Source organism: Manis javanica, chromosome 16, assembly GCF_040802235.1.
Source record: "Manis javanica isolate MJ-LG chromosome 16, MJ_LKY, whole genome shotgun sequence".
Lineage (NCBI taxonomy): Eukaryota > Metazoa > Chordata > Mammalia > Pholidota > Manidae > Manis > Manis javanica.
This window is the reverse complement of record NC_133171.1, coordinates 7,449,773-7,468,057: the sequence shown is the minus strand read 5'-3', so window position 1 is coordinate 7,468,057 and position 18,285 is coordinate 7,449,773. Positions and strand designations below refer to the sequence as shown.

Below are 18,285 nucleotides of genomic sequence, written 5' to 3'. Positions count from 1 at the left end.
AAGAATGGCTAATTTATTGGAAGAGGACGGTACACTAGACACCGTATGTTAACCCTTTTCCATGGATTTTCCTGGTCAGTATTCACAGGTCCACGAGGTAAGCTGTACTACCATCTATCTGCCTTTGGAGATGAGGAAGTCAAGGGGCAGCAGGATTAAGTGGCTTGCCCAAGGCCCCATTACTAATACCGAAGCCATGTCCCCAGCCCAGGAGTTGTTGCCCCAGCCTCCTGGGAGTTCATTGTCTAGATCATTCTGTGCCCACCTCAGGAAAGATAGGGGCGCAACCCCACTTCCTGCCTGAAGCTTGTTCATGGCTCATAAGGCTGTGTCCATGTGGCAAACCCTTCCGGTTCACCGAACAGCTGATCACAGTGATGGGGAAAGAATGCTAATGATACACCACAGGCATTAACTAAGTTAATCTGGAAACTTCCTAGACAATGACTATTAGAAAATAAGATTCAAAATCCAAGTTCTGCTATTTCTAGATGATTCTTTGGCATACTGAAGCTCTGGACCCCTTATGAAAAATTTCAATCCTTGTGTATTTTTCCAAACCTGAAAATTGACTCAACCCCATTTAAAATGTTCGTTTTTTTTCTCCTGGCTCTCTGATTAAGTTAATTGAAACAAGTAGAATTTTGCTTTTCTTATTAAACACTTACATAAAAGATGAGCTATCTAACAGGTGACAGGCTATTCTAATATTATTGTAACAAAACCTATAAATCATGGCTATTGTACTTTTCTAAAATTACATTGTTTTCAGTACTTGACTCTTTACATCTCTCAATTTTTTGTGACAGTATTGCCTGTAGAGAACTTAATGTGGAATATACAGACAACTAGATCACACCCAATACAGTTCAACATTCACTTGGGCAATAGAAAAAAAACTTTTTTTCATCCTAAATATTGAAGTAAGATTGGCTGGACACTCTCCCTTCTCTCTTATTTATTTTAAAACAGTAGTTTAAATAGCTGAGGCATTAAAAATCTCATCTGGAATCGCAGCAATCTAGCAAGTAAGTCTTGTTATTTTCCCTTCTAGATGTGCATATACTTTCACACATCTGTGGTCCTATCCCAGATATTTTCAACCCTGCTGAATAAAAATATTACTTGTTTTTGAACAGACTATTGATAAAGTTTTGTTCCTTCTCCAACCAGCAACCCCCAGTAGATGGGTATTAATGTATATGATATCCTTCCTCAGTGTCAACTGAATTATGAATATATACACATGCTTTTGATGTTCTATTTTTCATTCATTATCTCATTTAATTCTCATAGTAACTCAACTACTATTGTTTTCATAAATGCAGGAAGTGTACTTATGTTGTGCTGTGGCCAACAGGTATTAGCACTTTTTTTCTGTAAATGACCAGAGAGTAAACATTTTAGGTTTTGCAGACCACCCGGTAGCCACATCACAGCCCAGAAGCAGTGCAGAAGTATACATTATGCAAATGAATATGTCCAGGTTCCTATAAGACTTTATTTATTGACACTGAACTGGAAGTCAAATCATTTTCATAGATTACAAAATATCATTCTTCTTTTGATTCCTTTCAACCATTAAAAATGTAAAAACCACTCAGTGTTTTTTACACAAACAGGTGGTGGACTATAGCTTGCCAATCCCTGGTCTAAAACTCAGGCTCTTGGAATTAGGAAGAACCTTTAAAGAGCTTGATTTAATTACTTCTCCTCTCTTGGGTAAAGATTCAAATGCCTCCCAAAGGTAGTAGTTATCTGTAGCCTGGTAAGACTAGCGCAAATATTCTGACTCCTAGTTCAGTGCACTTTCCACCAAAAGGCACTGCTTAAAACAAAAGCAAATAAGAACTAATTAAAGAGATAACAGTAAAAACTGCTCAGCATTCTGCTCAAAGACCAGAACACCCAGTGCTGGCTGCTCAGCCTGTTGCTGCTTATGCAGACAGCTGCTGGCATGCTTTCCAAGGGCTTGAGAAATGGTAACTGGTTAGGCAGAAATAGTTCCAAGAAACAGCACAGTGACTTTTGCTCTGCCTCTTCATTGCACTACTACATTTTAACTCCTCTTCTGCCTCAGTTGTGAAATCTGTAAAATAAGGAAATCGACATTTGCCATTTTAACTTTAATGATGGTTTCAATTTTTATACTAACTGGACCAGTCCGAAAGCAGAATGCAACCATCAGGCAGGGCAGATTTTTTTCCAGGTAATCGCTAGCGAGGCACTTGGATGCATAACTGCCATGACAAAACAGTTGAACTCTCTCCTTCCTTCTGTTTGCTTGAACTCCCATGTTTTTCTTGCCTCTATTCATTTGTTTTCTACTGTTTCAGTAAGAACAAAACCTCACTCACGGGGGGTGGCAGAGCAGCTGCCCCCAGAAGCAGCAGTAGAGCTCAGAAAACAAGCCCTCACCTTCCCTGAATCAGACACTCTGGAAACTGGAGCAGAGGCCACACTGTGGTGCATGTGCGCGTGCATATTTGGCACGTTTTTCTGCCTTTGGGCATGTACAGAAAATAAAGATGGGTAAACTCCTCAGGGAAGGGGAACAAAATGAACCAGGAAGAGCTGGGAATAAAGGAACAGAAAGCTACCTGAAATTACATCTTGCCAGTGGGATGAGAATAGAACATTCTGCGTATTTCCTCTTCTTTGAAGCATTTCCTCCATCAGCCTCCTCTGTGCTTCCTTTCGTCCCCCTGACCTGGCTGTCCTGAACCATCCAGTCCGGACAACAGGCCCTGGGAGCCAAGTCACACCCCAGCCCCAGCCCCAGCTCAGCCCCTCCTTCATGGCCTGTGCACTTGGCCGCACCTCCATTGCAGAGCACCCCAGTGCGTGGCAGTCAGGTATAAGCAAATGCGTGAGTGTCCGTCGGCCTCCCCTACTGATCTGGGAGCCCCTGAGATGACGGACCATGTTCACTTTACCCATCACCGTATGCTTGCTTTGCAGAATGCCTGACACATAGCAGCAGAAACCCTGTCAAATGTTGCTGAGTGAATAAAAAAAAAAGAAACTCAAAAATATGAACCAATGCTTTGTAATGGAGATTTAATAAGTGCCCACTGCCCTGATGGGTGAGCTGGACTGCATCTGAGTCCACCTTGGTGTCCAGTGCACCAGAAACAGAGCTGTGGGACTGGAAAGACCCCTGCCCTTCTTGGGGGAGATAGGTGGCAGATGCCGGGGTCTACTTACATAGACCCCATAGTGGGGACGCTCAGGTGGCAAGAGCCCTTGGCTCTGCCCAGGTCCTGAGACTTCTTCAAGGTGGGTCAGCAGGGACACTCCTGAGGCAAGACTCAGAAGTGTCCAGAGAAGCAGAGTAAGAGGTACAGCTAGAAAGTCAAAGAGGGGTGCCCACCATGTACCTTCCCTGCTCTTCAGGTTCTTCACCCAAAACATGGGCAATGACCCCATCTTTCTCCCACCTCACCCACTAACTTGGAATGTTGCCAGGTGAATTTTGTATGTTGCTTTATTCAGGCCTTTCTAAATCTATATTGTATGTTACCACTTTCAGCATTTCCTTAGCATCTACCATGTGGCAGGCACTAAGCTGAGTTCGATGAAGAAAACAAAGAGGAAAGTCATCATGGCCGCCCCTGGGAAGCTTGCGGTCACTCGGAGGAAGGGGAAAGCTAAGTGACTCATTTATATTTGGCAGACTTTTATTAAGTATCTATTAAATGCCAGGCACAAAAAGAGAGTAGGTTAAATGAATTAATTAGGCCCACATTCAGTGAAAAAGATAAGTAAATGTGAAAATAACTGCATTGCCTTACACACAGTACAGTACGATTGGAGTAAAAGGGCATTAGGTGCAAAAACTTCTCTTTGTATGGAGGTCAGGGAAGAGGCAATAGTATGAATTTTTTATTGGACCTTGAAGAATGGATAGAAGTCCGTGGTGGGGGTCGGGGAGGTGAAGAGGAGGGGCAATTCAGGAGGTGGGAACTTAGGGACCAAGCGTATGGGTTGGGCAAGGACCCAGGCCCAAAATGCTGTTGTTGACAGAACACAGAGTGAAGCCAACGGAAAAGATGGGAAGGGGGTGTCATGCTAAAAATAAGATTGGTCATATGCCCCATACGGAAAGGAGAGCCATGGAAGGCTTTGGAGCCCAGGAACATAACTCCCATGCTTGGATTTAGGAAGGAAGACTAGTAACTGAAAAGAGAGCAGAGGGGACGGGGCTGATGGACACCGGGACTAAAATTCCAATGCTTCACAGCCCAGCAAGTGCATTTGGGGTCACACAAGTCAAGCAGGACCAAGCCCAGAAGGAGGCCACCAAGCTTCGCCCCTGGAAGGTAGTGGGACCTCTAGAGGGAGGAGACCCAGTTCATGCTGGGTAAGGGAATATAGAGCAAGTAGGAAGGGACATGTGTCCCAAGCTGTGGCCTCCTCAAGGGCAGGGGATACGTCCTATTGACCCATGTGTCACAGGGTCTCGGAGAGGAGGGAGGTGCGCTCCCTGGGAAGGTTCATCCTGGAAGAATTCGGAAAATCCGCTACCACGGGGTTGAGGAGGAACATGTGGCCACGGCTGCGGGTGGAGGGGCCACCGCTGCACGCATCCTCATGTGGAATGGCCAAGAGAGCCTTCGTGCCCTCTGTCCGCGTCGTAACCCTCCGCAGTTTTCAAAGCACTGTCCCACATTCTCTCACACAGGACTGGAGCAGATGTGGGGGGAAGTCCTGCAGAAATGACTGATGGCTAGAGAGTGCCCTGGAACGTGGAGCCGAGCTAGGAGGAAAACAAGGTCAAGTGACATCAGGCAGCTATAGAAAGAAAGCCATTCATGGGTGACAGGTGTGTGACATGTGCAACACAGAGGTTTAAGAACGACTTAGCCTCCCAAACATTCCTACTTGCCCATCAAATAAAATCTAAAAACAAATGAATTCCACAAGTCTTATCAGATACATACACATATATACACAGGCCATAGTTATTAAGATAACAAGGATTTATATTTTATATTTAGTCCTATTTCTGAATTGAAAGTATCACTGTGATATCACAGTTACATGTGCTATAGGTCCTACTATTTTTTGAAAGTACTAAAGGCCCTGCTATTTTTTGAAACTACTAAAAAATAAAACACACGTTGTGAGCATTAAAATAATGAATGCAACAATGCACATATTGGGTCACCAGGCATTCACTCAAAAGCCGGCACTAGTAAAGTTCTTTGGTCAAAAGCTTACAGGAGCCCTGTAATAAACTGAATATAAATTATTAATGGAATTTAATTTCAAGTGTTAGCCAAATGCTTACTGGAGTGTTTTAAAAGCAAGACAATCTAATGGCATAAATTTGAGACATATAAAAGCAAGCTGGTAGAATATGGTAGGGAATCATTCGGTCTTAGCTCTGGGCACAGTACTACTTAATTGATAATTGGTCTCCTGGGGTTTTTTGGTTGTTTTATCGTATGTCAAAAGAAAGAAAACAAAAACAAAAAGCCAAAAACGAATTTTGTTCTGTGGTCAGGCACATTTCCTAGATTGCTCTTATTTCTATTTGCCTTATATTTTCTCCTCAAAAAAACACTTCAGCTCATTGCCTTCCTATAACAGGGAATTCAATTACCTTCCTCTAACAGGGAATACAGTATAATGAAGTGGGCTTGGTCTGAGGTTTAGTCAATTATAAGCTGAATCTTACTGGATCAACTCATATAAATATTTTTACAATTATTGATACACATTGGCAAATGACTTTTTATAAAAGGTGTATCTACTCACACTCCCACCGGAAATATGATAGACTCTCTCACTGCATTCATGCCAGCAGTATTATCTTCTTTTAATGTAATTTCAAAATAACATATATGCTCATTTTAACATGTTCGATGATTATAATGCTAATTTGCATTTCTTCAATTTTGAGTGCAGCCAAACATTTTCTAGCCATTCTGTCACTCTTGTGTGATTTTTCTGCAGAGGTCCCTTGTCCAGGTTTTTTTTGCAGTGGCAGATTGGGAGAGGGTGGAAGTGATTAAGTTTTCTTAACAATATATTTGAACTCCATGACTGATTCATTCATTCTGCAATGTTTACTGAACACCCATAAGTATGTGTTAGGTGCTGTCATCTAGGCACTGGGAAATATAGCAGAAATAGTTATCCTCCTATGGAGCTTATATTCTGGTAGTGGTGGTGGTATCCATTTAGGTAAAGCTACTGGTACATTGCTGTTTTTTAATGGTATCACTTACATCATAGCACCATGCAATCTACCCCAAGTGTGGGGCTTAGCTGTACTCAGGACACCATACCAGTTCATGCTGCAAACATCCACAAGATACATACATACTCACTCTCGTTTTTTTAACCAGCTACCAGTCAAGACGTTTCCCCAACAAATCCTGCATGAATCAGTTACAGACCTTCAACTGCCCTTCTGGAAGATTGTATGCAAAGTTCCCACAGTCCTTCCTCTGCCAAAGCAAGCTACTGAGAAAGACGAGCCCTCAAAGGGCCAAGCCTCAGAATTATCAGGGCAGGAGAGAGTCTAGGCTTTAGTAATTTGGCAGAAACAAATAAACAAAATCAGAAACTCATTTTATTCCAAGGTAGCCAAAGCTGCAGAGTCAACCATCATAGGCCTTAATGATCTGGTGACGTCCAAGCACCCCAAAGAATTCCAGACCTTCATATTTGGATTGGGCATGTTCCTGGCTCCCCGGTAAGGCATCACTCTGACACAAGACCTAGGATTCCCCTTGTTCCAGAATCCCTGACTTCATCTTGGGCAAAACAGTATATATGTATATATGTATGTATGTATGTATGTATGTATGTATATATGTGTGCACACACACGCACGCGCTCTTCACTGCTTCCTCCATCAATTACAAGCCCCTGCCAGTCCGACGCCAGCTCCTTCCTGCCTATCTAATGTGTCTCTGTCCCACCTCTACCCAGTGCTCCTGAGACGTCAGTTATCTGCACCCTGTCCATGAGATGAGCTCAGTATCTCCCACCCTGTTGCCTGTCCCCATGCCCAAAACATCCCCCACCTCCTGCCCTCCTCCCCGGCTCTCATTTTGCATCACCTCCTATCACCAGACCCTACCCTGGGCCCTCCAGGACGCAAACCTCTCCTCTCTCACCACTTCCCTCGGCCTCCTTGCTCTCCCTGCAAAGTACAGCCTCCTCCTGCCCCTGCCTTTTCTCACTCCCTGTGAGTCACTGGCAAAGGTGGGTGTGGCTGGCCTTCTCCTCAATCTCAGTGTTGCTTCTAGGCCAGTCAGGACCATCTCCCAGTGCCACCTGTGTTTGTCTGCTCAGGTGGCCACAACAGAGGACCACAGCCTGTGTGGCTTAATCAGTAGAAATGTGTTTCCTCACAGCTCTGGAGATTAGAAGACTGAGGTCAAGGAGCCCAGCAAGGCTGGTTCGCCCGAGGCCTCTCCTGGGCTCGCAGCTGCCGCCTTCTCCCTGGTCCTCTCATGGCCTCCCCTCTGTGTGTGTGCCCTAATCTCCTCTTCTTAGAAGGACACCAGTCACACTAGATTAGAGCCACCCTAATGACCTCATTTAACCTTAGTTAAGTCTTTAAAGACCCCATATCCAAATGCAGTTACATTCTAGGTATTGAAGGTTAAGACTTCAACACACGAATTCGGGAGATACAATCCAGCCCCTCACACCATGTACATGAATGACACTTATCATGGTGTTTCTGCATCACACCCAGAGTGGCCACAAGCCAGACCTCACCTGAGGACCCCAGCACCCACTACCCTCCAACCACAGCCTCTCCGAGGACCACCTCTCTCTCTAGAAGCCATCTTTGTTCTCTAACCTCCAAACTGGTTTTCACTGGGAACTTCAATTACTCAACTCTTTTACGCACATAGCAACTCTTTAGCCCCTCCGGGCTACACTGCCTCCCATCCCCTCTGGAATCCACAGCCAATCTACCCGCTGCCCTTTGGAGAACCCATATATGACACGCCAGTACCAATATTCAGTCCTTAAGGACGGGTCTGGCTCTATTACAGTTTATGGCCAGGGTCCATTCCTGCCCATTGTCATCTGTCAGAGCCCATGCCAAATTTCCTACAGCAAATGTCTGTCATTTCCTTCACCTACCATTCCTACCCCCAATTCTACATCCCTCTCAGAGAACTTACCCACTTGCTATGGGAAGCCCACCCTCTGTACCTAGAGCAGACACCTGCCTGAGGAACTCCTCAGAGAGTCTGATTCTGCTCGAGTATAGGTGGGTACCTGAGCCATGACACTACCTTGAGTCGGAACCCTCCTGGGTGGCATGACAACCCAGATCTGCATCAGGCCCAGGTGAAAGGAGGGAGGCCTTGCAAAGACTCAGTCCTCAGAGAGGGAGAGGAATAAAGCAGAGGAGCCCAGAGAGAATGGAAGCTGCAGCACGAGGAACCCGAGACAGCGTCCCAGCTCCCATTGTGTCAGCCTCTACTGCCTTCAGCTGGGCTCCTGACGCCATCTGACAAATCTCTCTTTACTCAAGTAGAGTACGCTTTTCTTTCTTACCACCAAGCCATCCTTGACTAAGACACCTTTCAACACAGCTGCAGGATCATCCCACCGCCCACTTTCTCATTCTTTTCTTCCTCCGGAATCTGTTTGCCCGTTTCTATTGATACAGTCACACCGCGCGCACACAGAGCCTTATTTTTCACTTGAACACATGCTGCCTGGCCTCGTCCCAAAGAGGACAAGCAGCAACCCCATGACTTAATCACACAACAGGTGAGCCAGGCCGTGCCAGCATGTACACCAACTTGTCTCAGAGCTGCTTCAGTTATTTGCCTGCTGGAGTTTCCTGACACAACCCCCGTTTGGAGTGATTTGTGGAATATCCAGAAGTTGGCAGCACTCATGCCCCAGGAGCAGGGGGGGCATTTGGCCACTGGGACAGAGTTGTATGTAGGAAGAGGGGTCAGGGGCAAAATGTGTTCAAGTGAGCATTCTTCAACTCAAACCACAAACCACTCAGAACTTCAGCTATGAGATTAACAGTGTCTGTGGCAACTAATAAGCTCTGGACCCTGCAACTGTGGATTTCTCAAAACTCCTCAGGATAAGTGTGGCCTCTAAAACACTAAGATCAGCCAGCTGCAGGCCAAATTTCTCCCCTCAACCTTGGTCAAAAATAAACTTTCTCTCGCACATTTTACAATTTTTTGTAGAACATTCTCTCTTGAGGAAAAATCTGCTTTTTTCTCTTGGTTTTCTGATTCTACGCTATTCTGTTGTTTCTAAAGACAGGAAGTTCCGATAACTCTTCTGGAATTTTTCCATCAAATGTTGCAGTTGGGGATGTGGAAGGAGGTTGTTTCAATCTATTTCATTTATTTGTGTTCGTTTTCTCACTCCCTCTCTCTTCCCTGCCCCTCACTCTTCTTCAGACCTCATTTACTTTCAGAAAAAAAAACACTAGATATCACATGGTTTGTGGATTTGAATGCATCCTTTTAGGAGTACGTCCAAATGAAAGGGACAAACTTTGGCAAACATTCAGTTCTAACAAATGACAGGTACTTCTGCCATTTGGACAATACATACAGCTTTGAGAACTGCGGGTCATGTTACACAGTGACATCCCTATGGCATCCTGGCAAAGACTTCCCTTCATCCTGTTCTTTGAGGGACCACAATTTGAAACGAAGACTCCACATTAGAAAGGGTAAAAACATGTTTACCTTTTTGTTCCTTTTCTTTTGTTTCTCTGTTGATTCACAGAAGTAGAGATGGCTAAACAGGTTCAGCTCCTACAGCATGTGTTTTCATGGATGTGTATAAGGCATAAAGCAATAATTATGGGAACATAATTTGTATTACACCTACTGTGTGTGTATTTAACATGATCAATAGCCAGGCACTGGCGCCATTCAAGGAAGAGAAAAAGCTGAGTGAGGTCCCTGGCATACTTAGTTCAAGGGGCTCGTTGCTCAGGCACCATCTCACTCCCCTACTTACCCTTGGTAGCCGTGAGCTGTGCTGTAATTCATTTTCCTGATTTCTAAATACACAGATTTACAATCTTATATGCCATATAGGCTTTCCTGTATGATATTTAGTATTGTTTTTGTCAGTGTTGATTAAATAGCTCATAGTTTTAAGTTTTCAATAGCAAAATATATCTTTGAAATACCTTTATTAGTGAAAATCCTGCAAGAAGAATAATTTAATCATGGTGAATGTGAAAGTTACCAGCTTTTTTAAAACCATCAAAGCAATTCTTTTTTAACTTAGGTTTTGATAACCTAAGTTCTCTTAGGAATGCAGCTATGACCTTATGACCAAATAGAGTGTGCCATGAAATTTCAGTTGACCAGAATGTCATTTTAAGAAGGCATCAGATATGCTACATACACAGAAGACTGTGCTAGGAGCCAAGTTACAGGACAGTCAAATCAGGGCGCCCTGCCAGATGGGAATAGTCCTTGCACAGATTCTGTTCCTTTTGTTCTAATTCTCTGCACATCAAGTCACCATGTGCCCTCCTCTCTGGTGTAGCACACCAGGCTAAGCCACTGAGAGGCAGGGCCTTGGGCAAGGTCCTTCAAGCCCTGATTTTCAAGCCATGTTCCTCCAGTAAGAACAAATTAATTTCACTGAGAAATTAAAGATGAAATTAAAATGTAAGAAGACGTCCCCAATATATCATTAACCAAAATATCAGTTCAAAAAACATTAAAAACCCAGCTTTGTTAAGGATACATCCCAGGACTGAGTTAGGGAAGGAGGATGGGTGACCAAGGAGGACGAAGGCGAAATGCTGCAGGAGACGGTCGCAGTGACCCAGAAATGAGGGCAGCTGGGACCAGCACCCTGAGGAGAGTGCTAAGTACACAAAGGAATTGGATCTTGATTAACTGGATTATGGGCCATTGAGATTTTAATATAGGCTACATTAAAAACTTTATTTGAGCTCCAGTGCACCTCTCATTCACAGTCAGGATAGGGCAGGTTAGATACATAACAAACAATCCCATCGCCTCTGTTGATTAAATAGCAAGCTTATTTCCCTCTCTCTCTACTACTCAACACAGGTCAGTGCAGCAAGGTTGCTCAGGAACGTAGGCTAATGGAGGCTTCATTCAGTACATGCTTGCCCCACTACCACCATGGTAGAAAGGAGACTTGGTGTATTTCATCACTTCCGCTCTCACATTTAACTGGCAAAGCAATACCTGTTTTACCCATCAGTTTGGTTAACATAAATCAGTCCTCTAGATAACATTTAACTGATATAATCTACTTCCTGAACACAAGAATTTGATGACTCCTTTAGAAAACATCCCCAGGAAGGCCTTGCCTGCAGTAGATGGATTTGTCCTTCACATTCTATTCCACATAATGTACATAGATACATGGGTGTATATACATACCTATATGTACACTCAACCTGTCAGCCTTAGCATCCTCATATGTACACCATCCAAATTAACCCAATAAAATGGCCAGAGAGAGAAAGGTAACATAAAATGATTTATTTATCCTACCTAATGCACTGTTTTACTTCAATCCCCAACTGTATATACACATACAGGTGTACCTATAAAAACTGTAGAAGATTGCAAAAATGTTTCTGAACCCTGGATGGAGACCCTGTAGGAGAGTTTTCCAAATAAATGTTTCACAGTGGCAGAGTTGAGCAAAAAGAAACATACACGATGACATCAATCTCATCTATCTAGTTCTGTGACTAGCCAAGATAAGTTACTCAACCTCTCAGCCTTAGCATCCTCATATGTGCAGTGGGTATGGTATCTACCATGTGGCTATTATAACATGAAACCTAATAACTAGAAACATAATAGGTAGCCAGCAAGTGGTGGTTGCTATTTATTTTATTTTGTTTGATAAAACAAAAACATGTTTTGTGATATAAGCCTTGTCCTCTAGAAAATGACATATAGAAAACATGCCTATTAATCGAGGTTTCTCATTAAATGGATACTGATTAATAAGCATTTTGTTTAAAATGTATGTTGCATTCAAGAACACTTTCTCTCATTTCCTTATGCTGGGACAACTCTTGCCACATTCTACCAGAGGAACAGATCCTATTGAAATGCTGGAGACAGCAGTTCTACTTTCTTCAACTAAGCCTTGGAATCATGCACAAATTTTGACATCTGTAGCTATTAATTTAGTATGGTATACACTACATTAAAACATTTCACTTTGAAAATGGAGGTGTTGAGTCATATCTTAATATCAGTCAGCAGTGTGCCAATTTTCTACTCTAAATTATCTAAGATGTTAAAAGATTTTGCATCCTGCTATACTAGCAACTAATATGGTTGTTATATTCCAATGGGCACTTTTCTTAACTGTTAACCCCCCACTCATTCTAACCTGCAAGCTGACCCTCTAGCCCCTTACCATCTCTCCTAGACAACTAGGAGAGCACAGTGCTTGAATTGCCCAGTCCAGTTTCCATCAGTCTTCTGCTCTGTGGATGGGAGGTGTATCATAAGTCTATGTGTATGACTCCAGAGCACATCATTGAACCGCACCTATGGTAAAATAGATTCCTTGATTCTCATGCTGATACATAAGATTCTTATGATGATACATAAATTTTAAAACTTGCTGCTCTAAGTCTCCTCCTGTGTTAGAGGTGCTTGCTTCAGTTCCTGGATATGCAAATCTAAATCTAGAGTGAGCATCTGTCAACCCCAGTCACTACTCAGGAGCACCCACCAGAGCCATGGATTATAGGCCAATACAATCCATCTACCCACTGTGGGTCATCCTGGGTTATCTTTGTACGTGGTCCATGGCTGATTACAGTCTTTGATGTTTTTGCTGACAAGCAGAAGTGTTAGTCACATTTCTAGTTTATGAGAGAGATATCAAGAAACATCTTTATTCTGCCCTCAGGTAGTACATTTACAACTATGTTTATCTTTATTTCTGCCCCCCAAATTCATCTGACAATAGGAGATGCAACATAATAATTGAAACAAATTGAAATTTTCTATGACCATAACATTTATAAGTTCAAATTTCATATGAGCACCTGGTAATATTTAGTGGATGTATGTTGGCACCACCCAAATTAACCCAATAAAATGGCCAGAGAGAGAAAGATAACATAAAATGATTTATTTATCCTAGCTAATGCACTGTTTTACTTCAATCCCCAACTGTTCCCCACTAGCCAAATCCAGCCATTCTGTTCACTCTAAATTTTTGATAATGGCTGCCAGGGTTTTCCTTTGGTTGTTTGCTAAGTTTTCTTTGGCTGGTCAGAAATGCAGCAGGAGTGATACAGGACCTGTTCCCTTTGCATTCTTGTTGGTCTCCCTGGGTGGAGCTAAGAAAGATTCAAAGATAAAAGGCACTTGCCCTCACCTTGCTGAGTAGATGCCAGGTCCACACACCAGATGAAATCTGTGGGCTTGTCAGAGATGGGAGGAAGGCTCTGGGGTCAACTGCTATCTTAAAGAATGAAAGAAATGCCCTAGGCTGACGGTGGTATGGTGATCCCCTCTGGCAAGGGTGAGGCTCATGACTCTTCAATAGGCCCTCAGCTTTGCTGTCCCCAGGCTGTCCCCTGTAAACCTGGGCTCATCCTTGTTCTGTAAAACTAGTGGTAGGAATCTCCATGCTGGCATAGACAGCAAGGTGCCCATCCCCCTACTGCACAGACATCAGATTGTGACAAAAAGGGAATATGTTTGACACCAGGGGTACTCTGCAAGACTCTCATGAAAACAGATCTGAGTCTTAAATTCATCACCTATAAACCAGGGTGAGTAATACTTACGCTGTCTGCCACACACAGGTGTTGGAGGACCTTGAAATCAATCAGATGAAAGTAAGGGAGGACATGAACAGGCCTGGGGAACTGCCAGCCCTGGCCCAGATGTTAGCCAGCATTGCTTAGGCTTAAAACACGTGGTAAGCTTCAGATGACAATTCAGCCAAACTTGCTACAAACATAGACCAGACCTAATGCGGGGTAGGGGGAGGGAGTGATAATTTTTTGATGAGGCGAAGTGACAGAATTACGGATGGTGGTCTCAAGATTCCTTCCTTTGTGACCTGCCTGTCCAAGAGCCAGAAAACTCTATTTTCATAAGCTTACAGTACTGAGAAAGGTACTACAGCAGAGCCCTGAGGAAAGCCTGCGGGTCCTGTTAAGGACCTGGCCACCCCTTGTCTTTGTTGGCATTACCCTCAGCCCCCTCTCCCCACACGTTTAGAGAAACCACCAGGACCACAGGCCTTCCCATTCTCTTTGCCTGTAACCTCTTTCTACACAGAGACCTCAGTCATGAACCTGGCGCTCCTCACACGGGCTTCTGCCAGGTGGTCCACAACTGAGGGCGACAGCCAGGAGGAGAGAGATGGGTTCATAAGCTCCCAGCAAATCACCAGCGCAGAACTGGGGAGGATTCCCCATGCTCCCTTCCCTCCGGGGTCCCCACATGGCCCTATTGTGACATCCCTGTCCTTAGAAGCTGTCTGGATTCTTTGTGAACCAGCTACCAACAAGGCAAACTCACCTGACACATGCACAGGGGCCGGGAGCACACTGCAAGGACAACCTCGTCTCTCCTCTGCCCTGCGTTTGAGCCTTCAGCCCCTGATGACTCAAAAGCCGTGCCCTCTTGGAGGACGAGACCCTCGCAGCCCTCACACTCCCTCGCCAAGAAGCGGGCTTGACTCTAAGTAATATGGGCGCTCCCTCCTCCATCATCTTCTGTCTTCCTGGGTCTTAGGAAATAGGAGTCAGACCCAGGTGCCCCATCGGAAAATGTAGACAACTCACCACTAGCCAAGAACTGGTGTTAATTTCTCAGTGTTGATCCAGGATGAAGTTATAAACCCAAATTTCTGAAACATTAGCCCTAAGAGGGGAAGAAGCTTTATTCAGAGAATGTGACACATAAAATGGGTCTCTGCCCAGAAGAGCTTACATGCTAATACATACACAGGCAGAAGCAAAACATGTTTTTCCCATACGGCATGTTGGTGAGATCTTGCTCTTAATGGTATAAATCTTTGTAAATCCTCCAGATTGAAAGATGAATTGAGGGAAGCTGGTGTATTTAGCAGGAGGCATTTCAGGCTGCCTGTGGATAATGTGACAAGCCCAGAGACTCACGACCAAAGTAACTGTGTGGAAGGTCCTGCCAGGAGGGTCAGGTGCTGCTGCAGGACAATGTCCCTTTAGCCTGCCCTCTCTGATAGCCACTAAGCCTAGGAAGTGGCCCAGCCCAGCCCACAGCCCACCTCCATACACCCTCCCTTCTCAAGAAGAGTATCTGAGACCAGGCATGAGTCATTGCTATGTTCCCAACACCTAACACCAAACCAGGCACACATAGTCCATACTCAATAAATGTATACTGCATGAACACATAAGTTAAATAATGCACCTGCAGAAAACCGCCCTCCTCAAAGAACTTTCACTGAAAGATAAACAGGAGATGCATCCTTCGTCATTTTATAAATGAGTGTCTTAATTATGTCACACTTACAATATGTGATCACTGAGTGATAATTTGTTCAAGCTGGAAAGAATCTTAGACATCGACTAATCTGACCATTTCCTCTTCCACATGAAAAATCTGATCTATTCTACCAGGCAGGTGGGGAATATCTTAATTACCTGCCAATAGAGGACCTTAGAAACCTGAAGGCAAATAATTTCCACAGGGCAACGTTAAGGACCCACAAAAATCTGGCTAGACCTGTCAATGGTCCTCACGAAGAGGTTTTCTCAGGGCCTCACATTGCAAATCCCTGTTTCACTATAAATTCTACAAGGTTAGGGAGTATATTTACAGATGAGAAAAATCAGCTTGAATTTTTTTTTAATGTTATAAAGATATACTTAGTGGCAAGCAATTCTTTTAAAATTCTTTTCAACTTATTATCTACTGAACAGCTGATAAATGTGAGGTGCTCTGGTGGGTGTTCTAGAAGGATCCAAGGGTGAATTCAATATCCCTGCCCTCAGAGGCTCTGGCTTTCATGAGAGACCAAATATGAACAAATGATCCTGACACGGGGTAGGTCACAGCACCCACTCTGACAGAAGAACAAGCTTCAAAGAGAAAACTAACTAGAGGGGCCTGGCCCAGCCGGTGGAGAGAAAAGGTGTGACCAGGCCTTGAAGGGTGGATGGGAATTAAACAGGCAGAGGAAGAAAGGAAAGGTATATTTCACTAAAGAATCCATATTAGCCTAAGCAAGGGATGGAAGGGAGTATTTTTTCATTTTGCACCAGCTGTGTGTTGGGAGTTTTACAAGTATAATTACTTAGTACTCACAGCAACCAATTAATTAGGCGCTTCTATTTTCCAGAGGAGGAAACTGAACCACAATGTGCCAAGTGAGGCCAAGATCATATGACACCGATGGGGCAAAGCCAGGATCTAAGCCCTGCCGGCTGACGCCAGATTCAAGGCTTTCTCCACCTCAAGAAGCTGCCTCCCAGGGAGGAGGGAGACAGCAGGGTGTATGTCAGGGACACAAGCTCAGTGTGGCAGTTCAGGGGGACAAGGGGTGGAAAGTGAAACCAGCTTGAGAGGATGAGGGAGCCGACAGAGAAAGGAGGCAGGCAGGAGGGAGGCAATGGAAAGGCCCTGGGACTGGTGGCTTTCGAAGGTGAAGGAAGTCAGAGTAAATCTCAAGACTCAAGGCTCAGAGGAGACGGGGTTGAAGGTGAGGAGAGGCAGCAGTGGGTCCCAGAGGAGAGACAGGCCACAGAGCTAGGGGCAGAGGAAGAAGGCTTGGAAAAATCAAGGGACATTTCCTCCCGACAACAGGATGAAAGACAAGAAAATAAGAAATCATCCATACAGGAAGGCAGGCAGGGAGGCACCTCGGCAGCACAAAGGGGTGAATTGCATAGCCAGTCCAGAGAAGCCGTCTGTGCAGCCAGAGGAGGCGAGCAGGGTCAGTTAGGGCTCAAGCCGAGTGGAAAGGATTTGGAGCAGCTGTCATGGGAACCTGATAGGGAGCTAAAAATGGAGCGAAGGGAGATGGACGCGCACAGTGAGAACCACGCAGGATGGGCAGGGGCCTGCTGACCTCTGGTGCAGGAAGCGCCTCGCAGGACTCAGCAGTCTGGGGAGAGGGGAGGCTGGGAAGGCTCCGTGGGAGGCCAGGAGTGTGAGGGAATTGGCATGCCTCTGCAAACGATGCTGTTGGGCTCAGCAAGGAATCCAAGTGCGACCGGGAGGGTGGGTACATATGCCCCACAATAGGCCCCCTTCCAGGGATCACCACAAAGGCCAAGGACAGGTTTGGTGGGAATGAGTAACCAGGGCAATGAGGAGAGGTCATTGCCACAGAGAACATTTCAGAGATGGAGACCCTAAGTTACAGCCCTGCAGGACGATGAGGTCCAGGGTGCAGCTGTGCCGTCAGGGTAGGAGCAGGTGGCAGGAGGGGAATGGGGAGTGTGACCAAAGGATGCCCTTTGAGCCCCACAGAGCACCAGGGCGGGCTGGAGGAGGACCCGGGGCCTGTGCAGGCCCAGCCGCCAAACGCATGGCAAGGGAAGTGACCGAATGTATGCCAGGCAACCACAACAGGGTGAAAGAGGAGCTGCTTTATCAAAAGGGGCAGCTCGGTTTCTAGTGCAATAGTGTCACCCCCAGTGCTGTTCCCCACCCCACTCCTGGAAGAAAGGGTAAGTGAGACAGGCTTCAGGGTGCCGCCTCACAGAGGAGACCCAAGAGGACTGCAGGGGGAAGAGAGTGGAGGGGAGCAGCCGCGCAGGCCGGAGCCGTGCGGGAGGCTGGTAGGGGCCTGCCACAGCTCACAGCTTCAGGGGGAGAAAGTGCCTACTTCCTTGACCCTCTGCCTTACACGAAGCCAACACACCCATCCAACTGTGTCCAGAGCTCAACCAGAAGGCCTCTGGACACCCCAGACGCTGCCCACGGCGGCAGTCCCAGGCCCGCCCCGGATCCAGCTTCAGCAGCCAGACTCCAGGCCCACACTGCCGCACTCCACGGCCCAGCCCAGGCTCACCTCTTTGACTTGAAAATGGGTTTAACTCTCTTCAACGCAGCTTTAGACTCACCTGTGGCATCCCCCACCAACCTGCCAGCCCTTGCCCCTTCAGGAGAACACGGAGTAATGCTAACAGCTAGTGGCACTTAGTACATGCAGGGCAAGGGCTAGAAAAGGCCTTGGAAGTCATGTGGCACCACTGTGATTCCTTTTATAACACACCCACCAAAAACTACCCCACTGCTGCTTAAAGACCCCAAAGCCTGGTCACTCTCTCTGACAGCT

The 18,285-nt window shown here is 45.4% G+C and overlaps 1 protein-coding gene across 2 annotated transcripts in view; it reads right to left on the bottom strand.

Moving 5' to 3' along the window:
- Positions 1–3,388: 3,388 nt before the first annotated feature.
- Positions 3,389–18,285, bottom strand: part of LOC118968366 (uncharacterized) — a 103,207-nt gene continuing 88,310 nt past the window's right edge. Inside the window, exon 7 of one of the 2 annotated variants that reach the window (XR_012126069.1) lies at positions 3,389–4,759. The gene's annotated coding sequence lies outside the window, so the exon portion shown is untranslated. The remainder of the gene's footprint in view (positions 4,760–18,285) is intronic. The other variant, XR_012126070.1, reaches the window with a different exon arrangement.